General features: G+C 35.9%; 1 protein-coding gene across 2 annotated transcripts in view; it reads right to left on the bottom strand.

The window, feature by feature from the left end:
• The window catches only part of chrm3b (cholinergic receptor, muscarinic 3b), a 37195-nt gene extending 18876 nt beyond the window's left edge, over positions 1-18319 (bottom strand). The window contains exon 1 of one of the 2 annotated variants that reach the window (XM_058792690.1): positions 18188-18319. The gene's annotated coding sequence lies outside the window, so the exon portion shown is untranslated. Of the gene's footprint in view, positions 1-18183 lie in introns of both variants that reach the window. The other variant, XM_058792691.1, reaches the window with a different exon arrangement.
• Between the last annotated feature and the right edge of the window lie 1045 nt (positions 18320-19364).

Raw genomic sequence — 19364 nt, 5'->3', positions numbered from 1 at the left:
CACTGCAAAAACAAGTGGAAGTGAAACAATTCATACCCAGAAATTGCTTGTTAAATTTCACAAGCAATTAGAAAGAAACAGCACTGAATGCATTGAGTTAAATGTGAAGTCTTGAAGCAGAAATAGGAAAGCAGAGCGGCTCGAGGGGAAGCGGACGGAAATCCTCAGGGTTTGTTCTGTTTTGAATAAATCAAAGGGCCGCGGATTTGAGCGAAGGCTTCGCTGGTCAAGCAGAATATCTCCTGCCTTCATTTGAGCGCTTGTATCTAGTTAAAGGAGAGCCGCTGCTGTTTGCCATCTGAATGAACTGGAAGTCCTCCAAGCGTCCCGCGAGACTCACGACGAGAACAACAGCATTAATCTGTGCACACAAACACCAACAGACCAGAGAACATTCATCACAGCGGACTTACTGTCAAACCCTGAAACTTACAGAAAAACAGGTTCAGAACATCGCTGCTGTTTCTAAAGAACCAAAAGATACAGAGGGGCATGTTGTCACACAATAGGGCAGCTTTTCACAATGAAAATCTGCTGTTTGACTGTATATATATTAGTGCTGTCTAATGATTAATTTAATATTAAATATATATAAATACATACACATGCATACATATATATATATATTTAAGAAATATGTTATGTTTATACATTAAATATATTTATAATATAAATTATATGAACATAAATGTATTTACAGCACATGTAAATACATTTAAATATTTTCTAAATACATACTGTATGTGTGCGTATTTATATATGCATAATAAATATACAAAGTACACAAACAAAAAAAATTATTTTGGATGCGATTAATCACGATTAACAGTTTGACAGCACTAATATATATATATCTATATATACATATATAGATATATATATATACAGTATATATTCACGCTGGAAAAATTATGTAGAAAAAAATGTCATTTGATTTATAAAAAAAAAAAAGGTAATAAATTTCATTAAACCTGAAATTTTGAAGCAGGAAGAATGAAATAGTATTTTTTGGTGGAACGTTCTCTAATAATCTTAGCTGTTTTATTTACAATTTTGAAAAATATTTTTTTACATTGTACACCGTTTTACATAATGGTTTTGCTTTATTTAACGGTTAAGTGATTATGAAACAAATCCATGAACGTGCAAAAATATAAAATTATCGTTTTGTAACTAAAAATCAACTGTGTAAAATTCATTTAAAGGGGTCATCGGATGCAAAATTCACTTTACAAGTTGTTTGAACACAAAAACTGTTGGTTTTTCTAAAATCCTCTTTCTCAGATCAGGCGGTTCTGAGGTTCCTGTCAGAATGAGAGAGGGGCGGGGTCAGCAGAGCTCATTAGCATTTAAAGAAACATGGACTAGAACAGCGTGCTGAAAACAGAGCTGATTTTGACAGGGTAAAGAAGGTGTTTTTTACACTACCATTGAGAAATTTTAACCACAGTATGTTACAGACCTTTCATTAAGACCCGAAAGAATCATATCAACAATGGCCATCCGATGACCCCTTTAAACAACTGTGACAACTTACCCCACTTTTAATATTACTAGAAATGTTCACATTACTGACCACATTTGACATGCACATAATTTTATAATTAAGATACATATTCTGGGTCTTTAATAATGAAAAATGAAAAAAGAAAATTTGACATGATAAAGACTAGAATATCAGAACAGAGGAGATTCGATCCAGTCCAGGAATAAAGAACGCATTCATTCACTTCATTCATCAGTGTTCTGTATGTTTATAATGCTTAAACACTCAAATTCTTCAGAGGAAACTCAGATCCATTGCACTGATGATTCTGGCATAGATTAGCATAGCCTGTAAAGAACTGCTGACATCACTAATACAGGCTATACTAATTAAAGCCAGAGTCATCAAACCAGCCTTTAGACGCGGAGCAGATCCTGACGACGAGCCGCTGATTCACTTCAGACAATGCAAAAATGAGTAAATGAGACAAAGATTGTGCATTTTAGAAAAAAAACAACACCATTTCATTTTTTCTACTTCAAAATTGCACATTTAATTCAACATGTTACTTGCCATTTTCTTGAAATTATTTCTGAAATTTACTAGAAATTTCTAAGAAAAAACGTAGCCTATTTTTTCAGTGTACTTAACTGGAAAATGTGAAAAAAGTGAATCTCTCAAAAAATAGGTTACATTTCACCCTCAAATTGTAAAAAAAATAAAAATAAATAAATAATTCAAATAAAAATATATGCAATTTTTGCACTGAAATATTAACAAAAAATCACTTAAATTGCTAATAATTAATTATTTAAAGGCAGCTGTATAAATACTGTATTTTATACATATAAATGTATAAATTGTTATATATATTTTACATATAAATAAAAATATACATGCATAAAAAATACATTTTACAATATGTTTTCCACATTAATAATAATGAGATAAATATAATTTCAAAATCCTAAAAAACAGGCTTTCATTTCTTCTTGATTTTGAGGTGAAATATAACTCATTCATGACGGCTTTTGATAGATTCACCCAGTTAAACTAAAGCAGGTCTGCATTAAAGCGTCGGTAGTTAAACATGACAGACGAAAAGAGTTCAGTAAAATTACAAAAACAACTCAAAAACACCGTCCTCTCGGTAAACAGATAAATGAAGGTTTCTAATGGAGATCAGAGAGAATCTGCCCTTCCATTTACAGACACGCCATTAGGATCCATTACACAAACACAAGCCATTCATAATGTCACATCAAACTGATAATTAAACAATCCATCAGCAAACATCATGAAGACCAGGATCACGCCAATCGATAAATCAACCATGCAAATGTATATATATATATATATATATTTCTAGGGTGGTCACCAAACCCAATTACAGTCCGTCACACACATGAAGACGTTAGTTAAAAACACTATAAATCATCATCCAGATGATTTCAGATGATGTGTCCATTCTCTAATAATATCTTGTCAGTATTGTGTTTGTTGGATTTGTTATGGAGTATCCGAGGTCTGAGCTTTGTGTTTCACTCACACAGATAATAAAGTTTCATCTGTTGGCCTGCGGTCAGAGAACATGATGTCCTCGTGTCAGAAATCACCAGCTTATGTTTGGCGGCCCATAAAAATACTGACATGAGAATCATCTGAGAGGACGAGATGAGCGACAGACAGATAAACCAGCCTGATCTCGTGGGAAACGTGACGCGATGAAAGTTTCCATTTCAAACGTCCTGCAAAAGCAGAAGGAGACAAATCCAACAACACCGTTTCAGATCAACAGACTTTCACTCCCGCTGAGACAAAGTGAGCCAACCAGCCGCTTCAAATCAATCCGTTTGAATGCATTTACTCCGTCGAGACACAAACCAACACAAATTCAGATCGATATAAGATAGGATTCATCTGTTATTGTAGTAAACATGTTCCTTTGCAGCTCTACGCAAGAATGAGAGTCTGACCCTTTTTTATCTAGAATCATTGGAAAAATATGCCTCTGCCTTCATTTCTGCACAACTCCAAAAAATGAGCCATACATACAATTCACTGCAGTTTCCAGCTGAAATGAGCAATAAAACACCAACAATTCTTTTTCACACAAATTATGATTATAAAGACTTATTTTTTACATATTTCCTTAAATGTGTATAGAATTTAGTAGAGATGTATGTCCCTATCAATATCCAGCGTCTGTCCCTACTAGCAATAATTTTGATCTAACAATTAAATATATGTGTATGTAAGCACTGTTGTTATAATTTCGGCTGCATCTGAAATAGTTCATATCAAACATACTTTAACTTTATGTTTATGTTTACTTTATGTTGTTCTGCTGTTTTGTGTTCATCTGCTCTTTTTACACTGACTATCACGACTAATACAGTCACATACAACAATCATTTCCCAAATATTCATTACAATATATACTGATAAATCTAGCATTCACTTCAATGCTATGAAAGACTGGATGCTTTCGACTGATTTCTATTGAACTGTCAGCAGCTGCAGCTCAAACTATTTCAAATCTAGTGAATTAAGCTACAAACTCATCATAAAGCACAATGTTTCCATCGAAGGTGTATTTTGAGCTGCAGCTCGTCATATTAATGAGTGTTTCACTAGTTAGCAGTAAACCACCGCAGCTGAATATGTTCCTGGTTTGTGTTGGATGTTACTGTATCTTTGGAATGGACATTTTTTTGCTTATTTCAGTTAATGTCATAAGACTAGCGAGCTAAGCCAGTAACAGACAGTACTGACAATGTCGTGTAAACACGAGTGAAGATGTGAAAAGCAGAGGAACAGACAAACTGAATCGAGTGAGTCATTTACGCTGGAAACGCTCCGATTGATTCAAACTCTGGACTTCGATCATTCAGTTCAAGCGGTTCACAATCACAGATTAAAATGCATTTCATTTTTGAGTATCGACATCACTTGTAATGATTTTAAAAAGCACGCAATGATGGGTGAAACGGAGCTTTTCGAAACTCCGAATCAGTTAAAACCGTTGCAACACAAAATGATTCACTGTTTCGAAGCACTCCGATCGGATCGCATATTGCGAATAATTTGATTCAGATCGGGACTTCGGTGCAGAAATCATTTGATTCAGATCGGGACTTCGGTGCAGGTTCACAAATCATTTGATTCAGATCGGGACTTCAGTGCAGAAATCATTTGATTCAGATCGGGACTTCAGTGCAGAAATCATTTGATTCAGATCGGGACTTCGGTGCAGGTTCACGAATCATTTGATTCAGATCGGGACTTCGGTGCAGGTTCACAAATCATTTGATTCAGATCGGGACTTCAGTGCAGAAATAATTTGATTCAGATCGGGACTTGATTGCAGGTTCACGAATCAGTTGATTCAGATCGGGACTTCGGTGCAGGTTCACAAATCATTTGATTCAGATCGGGACTTCGGTGCAGAAATCATTTGATTCAGATCGGGACTTCGGTGCAGGTTCACGAATCAGTTGATTCAGATCGAGACTTCGGTGCAGGTTCACGAATCATTTGATTCAGATCGGGACTTCGGTGCAGAAATCATTTGATTCAGATCGGGACTTTGGTGCAGGTTCACGAATCATTTGATTCAGATCGGGACTTCGGTGCAGGTTCACGAATCAGTTGATTCAGATCGGAACATTTGATTTAGATCTGAACTTTGAAGCGGGTTTGTGAATCTTTTGATTCAGATCGGAACTTTGCAGCATGGATCGTGAATCATTTTGATTCAGATCAGGACTTCGGAGTGGGTTCACGAATCATTTGAATCAGATCAGAACTGCTAAGCAGGTTTTGCGAATCTTTTGATTCAGGTCGGAACTTCGGATTAAGGAAACAACACGCAAATACATATCCCTTAAGAAAATTAACCATGGTTTTATTATAGTAAAAGTATAAAAAAAATAAAATAATTCTGTATAGCCTAACCAGTTTTACTACAAATAGCCTACCATGGTTAAACCATGGTTCATTTAGTTAATATGTTTGTTTTTTTCACCTTAAGAAGACACAGGATGAACATAGAGACGCAGTTTCCACTGCTTCGGATAGTTTCAATATAGCTGTCTATATATTTCCTATATTCTTCTGATAGCCTAACAGATAACAATGTGAACGGAAGAAAACAAAGCCAAATTGCCTAATCTACTATGAAAATCTCAACGTTCTTCCTCTGAAAAAAACAAACAAACAAAACATGACTTTGTCTCCCAATAAAGCATAAATCCATGCATTCTCTGAAACTGCATAAAGCCGTTTAATCAGACTGCGGCACTCAAATATAAACCAGAAAATATGATCCTTCACTGGATTTTGATGAAAATATTTCCACTTGCATCTGCATTAACTTCACTAGCAGACATCAGCGTATCATCGCACCTGAACTCATTTGTATTTCAGGAGCTCATTGAGTTTGAGAAAATAATGCATTTATATTTTGGAAAATAATGACTCTGACAGAAAGTAATTAAATATAACAAATGTGTGCAGATAAGACGGTTAGCTGCTGTCTGAAGATAGAAAGCCTCTTTTATACAGTCCAGGAGTCTTTGTTCTGGGTTCAGTGAATTAAATCAGACATTTCATGCAGGTTCAGAGTTAAAACAAGCAGAACCTGCAAAAAGATGAAGAACAATGAAGAAAGAGAATAAAAGCGTCAGAAAAATACGCAAATTTATTCAAATGCAGACTCAAACTCATCTCACACAAACACATTTAACAAATAAAAGCCGGCCTCGCTATCAAACCCTTCTAAAGCCAGACGCAGAATATTAAAGAAGGATAGCTGATGATTTTGACTGATGAGATTGAAAGTTTATTTATCAAAATGAAGGCATTACAGTGGAACATGAAAGATTTCTTCAGTTAAGTTTTTGTTTTTCATTTCAGCATTCATTTTTTTTCTACATATCTCTCTGAACATCATTAAATCAGCTAATGGTGTTTTAATGTGTCAGATGTTTTTGTAGATGTTTTCAGTCTTCTGAGATTAATGCTTGGTTAACTAAAGACATGTTACATTACAGCGCCGACGATATTAATGTTAATCATCAGAGCTGAAGGCCGAGAATAAAGCGATTAAAGATCTTCAATCAGCTCTTGACTTCCTGAAGTTCCTCTGCTTGCTTACAGAAACTGACACAGATGAGAAAAACTGCTAGATTTATCTAAATAAATATCATTATCACTATGTTCTGTGTTCAACTGATGCTCAACAATCGGTTTATTTACGGCTGGACCTCTGAATCAGAGAAATTAATCACCAATAAAGGCAGTGACATTTTCTCAAGCAATCAAAATCTATTTTTGCCCATTTTAACCACATTCCATCCCATAATTTCGATTAAATGTACCATAGAACATCTTTGGATTTTGATTTGATGTCTTTGATAACACTAGTTTGTTCAAGTGCCGATGCTAAAATTCAATCCAATTACAGCCATCCTGTGGCTTTTCACACGGTTTTTAATTAATGACTTCAGATTTTAAGTATCACATTTGCTATGTTAATTTGCTAATGTGTGTGTTGCATTTAAATTCGAGTAAACGGCACTTAAACAAACTACTGTCATTAATCCAGCATTTATTCATTAGACTTTGCTGTCATGCGGAAACTTTCAATCTCTGCAATCATTACAAATAAATCTGTGCTAAAATATTTATATGAAAAGCATTTCAGACTTCCAATTAGTGCAGCACCTGGGGTGAAAACTTTTTGAATTTGAAGATCAGGGTAAATTTAACTTATTTAGTCTTCTGGGAAACATGTAACTATCTTCTGTAGCCTCTGAAGAGCAGTACTAAATTAAAAAAATATGATATTTAGGCAAAATAAGAAAAATGTACACATCTCCATTCTGTTCAAAAGTTTTCACGCCCCGGCTCTTAATGCATGGTTTTCCCTTCTGGCGCATCGGTGAGCGTTTGAACCTTCTGTAATAGCTACATATGAGTGTCTTAGTCATCCTCAGTGTGAAAAGATGGATCTCAAAATCATACAGTCATTGTGGAAAATTGCACAAAAATGCTGGAAAACCAAAGAATTTGTGGGAGCCGAAGGATTTTTCTGAAGAACAGCAGGCAGTTTAACTGTTCAGGACAAACAAGGGACTCATGAACAACTATCACTAAACAAAAAACACAGCTGTGGATCATTCAGGTAACAGTACAGTATTATTAAGAATCACTTTTGAACTGGGTAATTTTTATAAATTAAACTATTATTTTCTCTTGTGGACTAAACATCTTTTACGTGAAATATCTTATTCAGGACAGTACTAAATAAACAATAACATGCATTTTGTATGATCCCTCTTATTTTGGTAAAATAATTAACATTTTGCAGATTCTGAAAGGGGATGTAAACTTTTGACCTCAACTGTAGATAGCACCGCAGAAAAGACCTGTTTTTTTTTTTTCTATATTGTGGTTCTATCTGCTTCTATTCCTCTGATATCAGATAACAGCGCTTCAGGGAATCCTGCGTTAAAAGAGCACACAGAAAACATCACCAGAGCTTGTTTACAAGCGTTTCTCTCATACATGTACGGCTGTAATACGGAGCACATTCCGGCAGAAGGACTGATGGATGGATTGGCCACACGCATCGGTACGGTCTGTGACAGATGAACGGCTTTGGACGGTGCTCAAGTTCTGCTGTGCATCGTGAACGACAGTCACACCGACCAACTGTTTAGCTCAAAGACTTCAACTCTGATGCTTCAAACCCTTCAGCTTACATTACACCCCATTCACACATGAACAGTCAGTCAGAGACGGATGCAAATCTAAGACCAGACATAAATATGTGAATATGAATGAATAAACAACTGCCTTTCACATCAGGCTAATGGCAGGAGAAAGAGAAATCATAAACTACTGTGACGCTCGTGTGTAAATCAAGATGAAAGAAGGAGGATTACCCATGTAAAAACTAATATTAAATTTGTTAACATAACAACTCCTTAACCAGCCAGTTTGATTGAGCAAATCGATCTGTATAACAGCACTGAATTCAGATGCCCTCCTGAAACAAAACAGCTGCTCTGAATATCAGGCAGAAATATTACACTGCCTTATACAGTAATTCACCTCATTCTGGGCAAAAACACCCGAACAGAGCAGAGATTACTGTTACTGATTACAGACTGCATGATGAAAACTCTAGTAATGTAATCTAGGTTACTCATTTTAATATATATTCTGATACTTTTTACCTAACTTGTTTTAAACTTACCATTAAATCTACCATAATACAGTTTTTTTCAGCTGCTTCCACACAAAATCTTTCCTCGTCACACAGTTTCTGAAAGCTGTCACTCAAACAGCAGAAGCACACACCAAATCTACAAAACCAGACACTGATTCTCAGCCTTTGACTCAGTTTTCAATTTCATAAAACACTTTTTGTAAAACACAACACACAGTTCTCTACGTAACACACACAAATCTAACAGGAATTAATATTATGGCAAAGGTGTTTGCAAATGTTTGCTTTTGAGATGTGTTTGTGATATTTTGAATGCAGTGCTTCATTTTGCAAGAGATGCGAGGCATTTTGCATTTTGTGTGCAATTCTTGGATTTATGTGTAAAGTTTTGAAAAAAAGAGGCAAAGTTTTGAAAATGTGTGTAAGTTGTTGAAAACAACTGTACTATAAAAAAAGTAAAGAAAAAGAAAATTTATTCCATTATTTGATATCACGAAGTGCATTAAACATTACATTACATTAATGTAAGAACTACAGTGGGTTTGCGAGCTGATAAAAAGCTAATAATTAATTCAGTCCTGAAAATGTAAAATAAAAAAAATTAAAACAGAAAACAATCAAATTATAACACTTGAACACTAAAAACTGAATTTTGTTTCCATGCTTGTCAATGTGACCAATAACCGACATCAGAAAAATGTGAACATGTGAATGTCTTGTTAAATCATTGAAATATTAACTTCTTCAGGGTGTATGAACAAACATTATATATATATATATATATATATATATATATATATATATATATATAAAAATAAATATATATATATATATATAAAAATAAATATATATATATATATATATATATATATATATATATATATATATATAAAATTATGAATATATTACTGCCATTTTATGAATAATATGTAATCCTGTAATCCATAAAAAGTAACTGTAATCTGATTATGAGCCTTTTAAAATGTAACATAATCCAGTTACGACGAGTAATCAATATTTGGAATCTGTTACATAATCCAGATTACATGTACTCCGTTACTAACCAGCGCTGCACCCTAGCAACCGCATAGTGATATATAATCCCATTACAATCCAGAAACTTCAACAGTAATCAATATGTGGTGATACTCTGAGAAAAAGCGCTTGACTGCAGGCCGGCGAGTAAACGGTTCCCAAATCTCTCTATAAATGGATAAATCTGTCCAGCTTCTGCTCTCTGGCCCGGAGTTCAGGGCGAATCATGTCATGTTCTGTAACGCAGCTTTATCTGTCAGCAGATAATCAAATCCAGATCCCGCTCATGCTAATGAATGTATATCCTAACGACACGCGCCACTGAACACAACATCTGATCGCTGCCAAGACTCCAGATCGACTGAGAGCGGCTCCCAAACACACGGGAAACGCTCCAAAACATCCAGAAACTTCCAGAACGTGTCGCCGGAAGATAAAAAGAGACATGTGCAGCTCGTAATTCAACACAAACTCACAAGAACAGCAAAGAACGTGATGAACGTGAAGCCTGTTCTGAGAACCATTAACATTTCCTTACAGTAACAGCACCTTCATAACATATTAAAGCACTAGTTCACCAATAAATGATCGTTCTGTCACCATCATGTTGTTCCAAACCTCTTACTTTCTTCAGTGGAACACAGAAGAAGACACTTTGAAGATTTACAATTTTGGACCCCATTGACTTTCAAGATATCTTGTTTTGTTTTTGTTTTTTTGTTTGTTTGTTTTTGCGTGAACTCTCTCTTTAAATGTCTTACTGATTGTCATTAACTACTACAATGAAAAAAAAAACACAAGAGAGAGAGAGAAAGATGTTATTTAAATTATAATGTATATTTGCAAAGAATACTGGTAGCAGTTATTATTGTTATCTAAAATTAAAACCATAAAAAAAGCATTTGGATATAAACATTTGAAAAACATTAACTGAAATAAAATATTAAATTATAAAAATAAAACATTAAAAAATATATTTTATTTTAGGTGCTTACTGTCATGCCAACATTTCACAATTTTGTTTAGTTTAAGTTGAAGTACTTTAAAAGGTTCAAAAATTTAAAGTCTGTAAAAACTATGCAGACATATAAAAAATAAATGAAAACATAGTACTAAAAATGTAACTAAAATTAAAACGAATAAAGAAAACATAAAAATAATTCAAAATATTAACAAAATCTCTAACAGTATATTAATGATATTAAAATAATTTAACATATAAACAATATGGTTAATTGTCATGAAAATAATGTCACAATTCAACTGCTGATGCATAAATAAAGATCTACGTGAAAATTGCTCCTTTTGTGTTTTATGAACAGCATAGGATTGGATCAACATGAGGGCGAAAGAGTGATGGCAGAACGTGCATTTTGATATTTCTCACACAGAACCTGAAGATGAGAAAAGATGCTGATAAAGAGAGAGAGTAATGAGAGAAGCTGTCTTCCTGCTCAGAGATGAAATGATGAGGAATAATTGCGGTGCTGATTCTCTCCTCTGCTCTGATGATCTGCTGGTTATGAAGCAGATCGCTGTGTTGCTGTGTTCTGAGATCGCTCACTCCGATCCAGTGTTGAGCACATGTCTAGATCAACTAGCAGAGAGCAATCTTCAATCTACAGGTAGATATGAATGTGTCACCACTAATAGATATTTCACCTGTCATGCATGAAATGAGGCACCATATTTCACTGAATTAACCTTTTAATTAATAAAAATATCAGTTTTAAAAATATATGGGCTGTCAAGCGGTTAAAATGTTTAATCTAATTAATTACATAATGTGCAGATTAATTCATCTGAAATTAATTGTTATATAAGAAATGCATTCATTTTTAAATTAATATTGAAATACAAAATGATTTACAGTGTTTTTCAGCTGCTTCCACACTAAATCTTTCCTCGTCACACAGTTTCTGAAAGCTGTCACTCAAACAGCAGAAGCACACACCAAACCTACAAAACCAGACACTGATTCTCAGCCTTTGACTCAGTTTTCTATTCCATAAAACACTTTTTGCAAAACACAACACAATTTTCTATGTAACACACACAAATCTAACAGGAATTAATATTATGGCAAAGGTGTTTGCAAATGTTTGTTTTTGAGACGTGTTTGTGATATTTTGAATGCAGTGCTTCATTTTGCAAGAGATGCGAGGCATTTTGCATTTTGTGTGCATTTCTTGGATTTGTGTGTGAAGTTTTGAAAAAAAGAGGCAAAGTTTTGAAAATGTGTGCAAGCAGCTGAAAAGAACTTAATGAGTGAGTGAGTCATTCAGTCATTCACTCAACCAATTCATTCAAACGGCTGATTCATTCAGAAACGAAGCTGACTGCTCTGCTTTTATGAATGAATCACTGAATCGTTCACTCACTCGATTCATTCAGTAAGAAACGCACAACAGGTCTTCTGTGGCTTTGATTGGAACTATTTTCATCTGTGAAACTGATCAAAATAGACAATATTTATAATATTGTGTTTCTAAAATGAAACACAATATGAACTTTATGTTTATTGAACAGTTGTATAAAAAACATCACATTTGCAATCATGCAGATAATAGTGAAAAACAGCACTCTTGCTGGTGTTATATATATATATATATATATATATATATATATATATATATATACACAGTATTACTGCTGTCAGACGATTAATCACATCCAAAATAAAAGTTTGTTTACATAATATATCTGTGTACTGTGTATATTTATTATGTATATATAAATACACACACATGCATGTATATATTTAAGAAAAGTATGTTATGTTTATAGATTAAATATATTTATATATACTATAAATGATATCAATATTGTCAGACTTTAGTCCCCGTTTCTTGTGTTCCCAGTGTTTCCATGTCCTTACTTGCGGACCGCCGCTCACTCGAGTCCACCGTCCGCGAGGAAATCCAGGCCACCGTTCTTGGCACATTCGAGCACGCCGTCCGCGGGGAACTCAACGCCGCTATCCGCGGCTCTCCCAGGCCCACCGCCGTTCACAGTTCCCTCAAACCCGCCGTCCACAGCTCACTCAAGCCTGCCGGCCGCTCAATTCACCTCTAACCAAAGGAGGAACATGAGGAGGAAAAGACTGTTTGCAGCCCTCACCCTCATCTCCAAATTGGCTCTAGCCCCAAAGTCCGCTCCAGTGCAGGCTCCAGCCGGGGGGGGAGGTAGTATGGCTCCAGCCATAGAGACCGGGGCGGGGAGACCATGGCCTCCTATGTCTCCAGATCCACCTTGGCCTCCCAAATCCCATGACCCGCCATGACCTCCCGGATCCGCCTTGGCCTCCCGAGCTCCCGTGAGCTTCCGTGGGTCACGGAACGGGCGCCGCCCTGGAGGCCGTCTGTCCTGTCTCTGTGTCCCTGAGGCCTCCAGAGCGCCCACCCCCCCCTCCCCATTGGATGTTGCACGGCGCGGGACGTAATTGTCAGTAATTGTCAGACTTTAGTCCCTGCGTCTTGTGTTTCCACGTGTTCCCAGTGTTTCCATGTCCTTATTTGGGTTTTCTTGTTCCTGTCCCCGTTAAGTTCATTTAGTCCCAGCCGTGTCTGATCTGTTTCCAGGTGTGTCTTGTTTGCCCCTCGTTAGTTCTGTCTATTTATAGTGTGTTCTGCCCCTTGTTTGCTGTCCGCTGTTATATGTCGGTCTTGTCTTCCTGTGTTGGATTTCCTGGTGATTGTTTAATTAAAGTTATTGGATATTGAAGAATCTCCGTGCTTCCTCGCTCCTTGCTCCAAGCGTAATTGTGACAAATATAAATTTATACATGTAAATATTTTCTATATATATATATAGTGTATGTGTGTGTATTTATACATAATAAATATACACAGTACACACACATATATTATGTAAACAAACTTTTATTTTGAATGCGATTAATCGCAATTAATCATTTGACAGCACTAATATATAACCATGAAAACAGAAAACACAAAAGTTGGGGAAAAACAAACCAGTTTTCCTAGGGCTCTATAAACATAAAAAAAAGATTCTGCCATCCTCTGATTTCTTGTGTTTCCAGCAGAGTGAAGAGAGAGTGAAGTGTTTCAGCAAGCGTTGGAGATGTTTCTAAATGCGACTGCATTAAAATAACATCAGAAGGGCTTTTAGACTCATGGCGGTCAGATGGCAGAACTCATTTACAGGAGGAAGAGTCCAAAACCGGCTGCACACAAACACATTTTGTGTTATGCATCACGCTAGAGTTCATGCATTCCCAGGGAAACACACTCATCTGTCTATCTGTTTCTTCAGCTACTATTAGTGTGAATCTGACAGAAAGAGTATTGATCATGTGCTGCACTGATTCATCCACATCAGAAGACACACGGGCGGGAAACACACACACACACACCTGCTCACCTGATCCACATCACACGCTCACACTGACAAACTCATATAACGGTGCACAGTATGCAGAGAATATCTCTGAGAGAATATCCATGTGCAGAATACAAGCAGAGTGCATGATATTCTGCATCCCACGATGCAATGCACTCAACGTGACCCTGCATTTCAAATGTGCTAAAACAAAAAACAGCTGATTCTGAAAGAGACTGGAAATCCTGTCATGATGTACAATATTCTGAATTTTGAAGAATCTTCACACAGACTTTTCCAAACCAAGTCAGTTTGTAGTCTCAGGTTTTAAAGTGACCATAAAAACATACTGCAAAATAACTCAAATTTTCCCTCAAAATACACTGTAAAAATGATTTTTGAAAATTTTAAGTTGTAAGTAAAAGTAATATTTTCTGGTCATAATATATTTTAACTATGTACAGAATATATGTTAGAAACAGCAAAGCTCAATTAAATATATTTTTTCAAATTGAAAATATATTTAGTTTCAACCTTCATTTACCAAAATATATTTCAAAATGTATTTCAGGGGCAAAAAATCTGTTTCCAATCTTACAGTAGCCTATACATTTAGGCTAATATAAAAATATTTATATTTTTTAAATATATTTTCAAAAATATACAATAAATGGCCAAAAAGTATATTGGTAGAAAATATAATTACATAAACAGGCCTATATTTTGAAACATATTTTAATAATATTTTGTATTTTTGGCCATATATACTATATATATATTCTTTGTAATCATTTGTGAAATGTACTCACATTGTTTGAGTGAATATCATTTCAAATTAAATCCTACACCATTTTTTTCACAGTTTTAATTGTTATTTTTAGCAGCATTTCTAGTTGCTTAGTTTTGTTAACCAGTTAAACCAACTCATGCAAGAGATCATAACGGAGACTGATGCAGCACCAGTCAGTTTTTTATTATACAGTATTTTAATCGATTACTGTATATCCAGAAAACAGAAAACAGCCTGTTTCACAAACAACGCCTAAGCAACATCAAGACGATCATGAGGACACAATTTTAGGCTTTTCTGTGAGGTGGATATCACATTAACATGATCCAAATCAAGTCTGTGGCTGCAGAAACACGTCCAGCTTGCATGATGATATGATGAGATCAGTAAAACACACACAGGAAGAGAGAGACAGGAAGAGACTGTCTGATTGACATGCGAAGCGGCCAATCACAGCATGTTTAGCTTTTACATGAGATTAATCCATTTAGGGGCAGAATTCAGAGCATTGATGCCATAATATGAATGCCTGATTCTTCTGCAAAAGCCCAGAACTCTTGCTTGAAACACTCCTGATGTGTTTCTCGGTGGTGATGTGTGTGTTCTGGCAAGTTTCTGCTCAACAGGTGTCAGAAGCGAGCGCTCAGAGGCTCTGACTGATGAATAAACAGGCAGATGGATTTACTGAGACACACGGATGAAGAACTGAGCAAATATTTGATTTAACAGTTGGACCTGAAGAGCTTTTGGCACTGGAAGCTCAGCGAGCTCTTTATACAGTCACATTAAAGAAGATTCATGAACGCGCTATATTTACACACGTGCTGATTACAGTTTTTTCAGCTGCTTGCACACATTTTCAAAACTTTGCCTCTTTTTTTCCAAACTTCACACACAAATCCAAGAATTGCACACAAAATGCAAAACGAAGCACTGCATTCAAAATATCACAAACACGTCTCAAAAGCAAACATTTGCAAACACCTTTGCCATAATATTAATTCCTGTTAGATTTGTGTGTGTTACGTAGAGAACTGTGTGTTGTGTTTTGCAAAAAGTGTTTTATGGAATTGAAAACTGAGTCAAAGGCTGAGAATTAGGCTTTGAGTGACAGCTTTCAGAAACTGTGTGACAAGGAAGATTTTGTGTGGAAGCAGCTGAAAAACACTGTAAAAGACATGCGCTCACACACACACACACACACACTGAAACACACACACACACAAACACACACTGAAACACACACACACACACACACTGAAACACACACACACACACACTGAAACACACACACACACACACACTGAAACACACACACACACAAACACACTGAAACACACACACACACACACACACACACTAAACTTTATTCAGTCATCTATTCATCTGACACAATAATCTCATGGAGATCTTCATTTGGAGGATTTGTACTGCTAATATTGATGCATGTGTTTAATTGCAATTAATGAATAATTAAAATGATGAATGAAGTGGCAGCCCTAATAAAAGCAACAGTAAACAGTTATTTATATGTGTGTGTGTGTGTGTGTGTTATTTTAGTACATCAATTTGACATTTATTTGATTTCAGGTAACAAAGTTTTTATTTTTACATTTTAAATTTTTGTTACAATTTTAGTAATTTTGTTGTGTATTGTTTTATTTTTTAATTTTACTTTTATATTTTATATATATATATATATATGTGTGTGTGTGTGTGTGTGTGTGTGTGTGTGTGTGTGTGTGTGTATTATTTCAGTTATTTTAGTACATCAATTTGACATTTAATTTATTTCAAGTAACATACATTTTTGAATGGTTTTCATCTTAGTTGTAGTTAACTATAATAACTCTGGTGATCTGACGCAGTCAAGAGTTTGGACACATCGAGCCGTTTCTGTAATCTTTCACAAGTTAGAGTAATAGTAAGTGATAAAAACTCTGCAATAGTTTGTTATGTTAGATTAATATTTAATAGTCATTCATAATCCACTGTAACTCACAAATTTAAAAAAGTAATAATCATTTTTTAAGTTTCTGTAATGAAAATTTGTCCAGAAAACGAATGTTGACTGAGTTCAGCAGAAGTCTTTGGATCAAGCTGTAGATGTAACTGTGAATGCATGCGTGTCTCTGCAGGGCTGCAGCTGCTCTGATGCACGAGTCGCTTGCATTAGAAACGTCAATCAATCACTGCCTACATCACTGCTGCGGACGCGTGCAGCTGACCAACACACACACACACACACACACACACACACACTCACACACACTCACACATGTTTGTTTTAGTGGTTTACGGGGTCTCTCCATAGGCGTAATGCTTCTTCTACTGTACAGACCGTATATTCTATTGTCCTACACCAACCCTACACCTAAACCTACCCCTTACAGGAGACTACAGGCATCTTTAGATTTTCAAAAAAACTTCATTCTGTTTCCTCATAGGGACCTAAAAAATGTCCCCAAAAGGTCAAAATTGACTAGTATTACTATCCTTGTGGGGACAATTGGTCCCTATAACATGATAAATACCAGGTAAACACACACACACACACACACACACACAGACACAACAAACACAACACTCAGTCAAAGAAAAAAAAAACAGTGTGTGTGTGTGTGTGTGTGTGTGTGTGTGTGTGTGTGTGTGTGTGTGTGTTGAGGGACTGATGGAATGTGAGCACAACAGACTGAGAGCAGAAAACACAAAAAAAAGCAAAAGAGAAACAGAGGCTGTAAAACAATTGTAATTAAACATTAAAATCTGAATTTAATCCTCAAACAATACTCTGACTGAAACCATCAAACTGACATATGACTTATCAATTAAATATTTTAATATTATTTCAGAGCACTCTGTATATAAACTCGCTTTGCAGTGGTTTGGCTGTTCTATCGCCATGCCAGTGAGGCTTAAGTGAATTAAATTCGCGAGAGAGATGGACAGCAGCTCCACACACACACAATAACTCTCCTTCTGACAGAAACGCGAACTCACTAAAGCCAGACCTCCACCAAACCACCAGAAACCACCTAAAACCTCCGCACAGAGAAACACTTCAAAAAACCTGCAGAACATAAGCAAGAATTCAACCTTCATTCAAGACCAGAGAGAAAAACACAACATACAGTGAAAAAAAAAGAGACACATGGATATAATTATTTTTAAAAAAGTGCTATTACATCAGCCGTGACTGGACTGAATTCGGGTTAATAATATTTATTATTAAAAAAAATAAAAACAACTCTTTAACAGAAGAATGCTGGTTTAGTATCTCAACTCAAAACTTACGAACCTTCGCGGAGTCCGAACTGATCCGATCCGAGTCCAGCTGGAGTCTGCTGTCATTAGATCCACATCCTCAGTGCTCCTCAAACATCGCCTTCAGCACCTTCTTCATCTTCATCTGCTCCTCATCACTCCGAGCTCCGACCGCATCTGATGATGGATTCGCGCCGCGGGGCGGGATTCGGTGTCCGTGACGCACAGCGACGCGAGGCGAGACGCTGAAGACGCGACGCGACGCGACGCGACGCGAGTAGAGATCTGAACTAACCAGATACGAATTATTTCATTTTCATTCATCAAATAGCCTACACGAAAAAAGAACAGGGAGCTTTTAGCTCGTGCATGTGTCTCAAAACCGTGCAAGACGCCGACAGCAGAGACAGCAGAGATGTTGACTGGGCGAACGGGCGATTAAAAAAACAAAAAACTACTTTTATTCATCAAGGACGCATTAAACTGATCAAAAGTGACAGTAAAGACATTCATAATGTTTCAAATAAACGCTGTTCTTTTGAACTTTCTATTCAGCTGTGAATCCTGAAAAATAAAATGCATCACAGTTTCCACAAAAATATTGTGCAGCACAACTGTTTTCAGCATTGATAATAATCAGAAATGCTTCTTGAGCAGCAAATCAGCATATTATAATGATTTCTGAAGATCATGTGACACTGAAGACTGGAGTAATGATGCTGAAAATACAGCTGCACATCACATAAATAAATTAGAGTTGAACAGATATTCACATAGAAAACAGCTGTTTTACATTATAATAGTTTTTACTGTGTTTTTGATCAAATAAATGCAGCCTTGGTGAGCAGAAGAGACATTTCGCGTAGCGAACAAACAATAATGATTTCCGAGTATCTGACTAGATTTTGAGGAACAGCCCTTGAGAGGATTGAAAGGAAGCAACTGAAAGGAATGTTTTAAGTGTTTCTGATGCAGTGCTTGACAATAAAGTGAATATCTAAATGTGACCCTGGAGCACAAAACCAGTCATAAGGGCCCATTTTTGAAATTGAGATTTATGCATCATCTGAAAGCTGAATAAATGAGCTTTCCGTTGATGTATGGTTTGTTATATTTGGTTGAGATACAACTATTTGAAAATCTGGAATCTGAGGGTGCAAAATAAAATATCAAAATATTGAGAAAATCTCCAAATGAAGTTCTTAGCAATG

The sequence above is a fragment of the Onychostoma macrolepis genome, chromosome 12 (assembly GCF_012432095.1).
Source record: "Onychostoma macrolepis isolate SWU-2019 chromosome 12, ASM1243209v1, whole genome shotgun sequence".
NCBI classification, from domain to species: domain Eukaryota; kingdom Metazoa; phylum Chordata; class Actinopteri; order Cypriniformes; family Cyprinidae; genus Onychostoma; species Onychostoma macrolepis.
This window is presented reverse-complemented; position numbering and strand designations above follow the sequence as displayed.